The 2,473-nt window shown below is 44.7% G+C and overlaps 1 pseudogene; it reads left to right on the top strand.

Moving 5' to 3' along the window:
* The first annotated feature begins 1,374 nt into the window (after positions 1 to 1,374).
* Positions 1,375 to 2,473, top strand: part of LOC101306208 — a 3,017-nt pseudogene continuing 1,918 nt past the window's right edge.

Here is a 2,473-nt window from a genome sequence, read left to right as displayed (position 1 = left end):
ATTCCCGTCCCGTCCCGTCCCGTTTTTTTATTTTCGGGACGGGACGGGATTCACCAAATCCCGGCCCATCCCGTCCTTTGCCCAGCCCTAGCAGCAAGAGCTTTCCTTGTCAGGGACTCAGGGTATTTTGTTGCAAGACATTAAACTTGAGCATGAAGGAGGGAACAAAGCTAAAGCATTATGCAACAATATTAATAACACTAGCATCGGAGTTGTTTCCCCAATTTGCTGTCAAGCGAAACAGTGAGTCGATGAAGATGGATACATAACTTCTTCATATTCCTTTCTCGTAAGTGTAGTAGATGCAGAAGTACGTACATATCGTAATTCTTCATGTACGTGTAGTTCTTTGTCAATGCTGTACCTATTTCCTACAGCAAGATGATTGATTGTATGTGGCTAGCTTTATTTATCAAATGTATATTTGCACAAGAGACTAATTAAATAAAAGAAGTTATGTTAGACGTGTTGCATCAGAAAAATGACTAATAAAATATAACTTATAATGGTAAAACCTAAAATAGTAACTGAACTATTACAAAAGGTACTTTTTGGTACCTAGTCCTACAATTTTTTTTACTTGAAATTGAGCCTTAAGTATTGCAATGTTACCTAAAATGATACATTCGTTAGTTTTTTCATTAAAGTCACGTACATGGCATATATTTGAATGATATAAATCAAGGTTTTAAAAAGAGGCGCGCCTCAAGGCGTAAAAGGCGCGAGGCGCTTGTTCAGTAGTCTCAGCCTTGCTGCCTTGGCGCATTGGTGCTAAAGGCGCTGAGCAAGGCGGCCTAGGTGTTAGGGCCAAGACATGTAATGCCACAAGCAACCTTGCCCAGGGTTATGAGTCAAGCCCATGGTTGGTTGCTTGTGTGCAAGTGGCATTATTGTAATTTCTATTTTCCTTGTATTTTATTTTATTTAGCTTGGCCCTCCTTGGCTTTTTGATGTTTCCCACAGCCAAGTGAGAATTTGGCCGATATGCTCTTTGTAGGGGAGCTCCTAGTCGGCGACGGTTGGACTAAGGAACTAGTATAGGTAAGCACATGTACTTTAGCCCCTACTAATGTCTTACCATCAATAAAAAGAGGAATTATTCAATCATCTGTGTCCCGTGAGATCATTCCAACTTTTCATTCGAGTGCCCGCTCGCTCTTTGAGCTCGCTCCATAATTATATAAAACTGTGTTCTTGCTTGTTGCTAGCATCATATTAATATCGTGTGGTTTCCATTGTTCCTTGCAAGGTGCGCACAAAACTGACTTGCTACCTTTCAAAAGCTAGCGAGTGCCGCACGGTCCTCTTTGCACCCTCGCAAAGTCGGCCCGTGACAGGTGGTATCAGAGCCATCTTGGCTCGAAGGCTCACAACATGCCGGGAGGAATGACAAAGCAACAAAAATTTGATTGGTATGACCAAATGCTTGGTGAACTTGCGGGAGTCCCTGACAGATTGATTGACATCACCTCCACGCTAGACCGTGTCGACCTGGATGAACTGGCGACACGAGTCAATGACCTTGGGGAATTGAGAGGGAGAGTTGCAGCCCTAGACCGAGTCGACCTGGATGAGTTGGCGGCGCGAGTCAATGACCTCGAAAGACTGAAAGGGCGAGTTACGGCCCTTGAAAAGATGAAAGCTCCAAGACTCGATGTAGAGACCGAGAGAGATGGAGGTTCTGTTTCACAAGAGCAGATAGGGGCGATGGGTGATGTCCTCGAAACTCTACAAGTGACTATGGACACCATGGCTGAGGATGTCCGAGCCACTATTGATGCATTCAAGAACGAGCTGTTGGAGATGAATACCAAGCTCAATCTAGCTATTCAGGCAATGAGTAACCAACCTGTGACGGACTACAGGAGGGTAAAGATCCCGGAACCTCAAGCTTACGGAGGGGCGCGAGACGCCAAGGAGCTTGAGAATTTTCTATTTGATATGGAGCAATACTTCCGAGCAGTGAAGCCGGATTTAGAAGAAGCAAAAGTGGGCATGGCGACAATGTATTTGTCGGGCGATGCGAAACTGTGGTGGAGAACAAAATACAACGACATCCAGAGGAATGTTTGTACCATTGCCACATGGGAGGACCTGAAGAAAGAGCTGAAGATGCAATTCTTTCCAGAGAATGTGGACTACATTGCAAGACGACAGTTGAGAGAGCTGAAGCACACCAACAACATTAGAGAGTTTGTGAGCAAATTCTCTGTGCTTATGCTCGATCTCCCAGATATGTCGGAGAAGGACCGACTATTCTATTTCCTCGAGGGGTTAAAGCCGTGGGCTAGAACTGAACTTCAGAGACAAAGGGTTCAAGATTTGGCTTCTGCTCAAGCAGCAGCTGAAAGGTTGACAGACTACACTTTTGAAGAAAACCCTCCCAAAAGGACCTCATCCTTTTCGAATGTGAATGCCAACAAAAGTGTGAGACCAGGACAGAGTAGAAGTGGGGGAGCGGAGTCAAAGTTCT

The sequence above is a fragment of the Fragaria vesca genome, linkage group LG2 (assembly GCF_000184155.1).
Source record: "Fragaria vesca subsp. vesca linkage group LG2, FraVesHawaii_1.0, whole genome shotgun sequence".
Classification (NCBI taxonomy): domain Eukaryota; kingdom Viridiplantae; phylum Streptophyta; class Magnoliopsida; order Rosales; family Rosaceae; genus Fragaria; species Fragaria vesca.
This window is presented reverse-complemented; position numbering and strand designations above follow the sequence as displayed.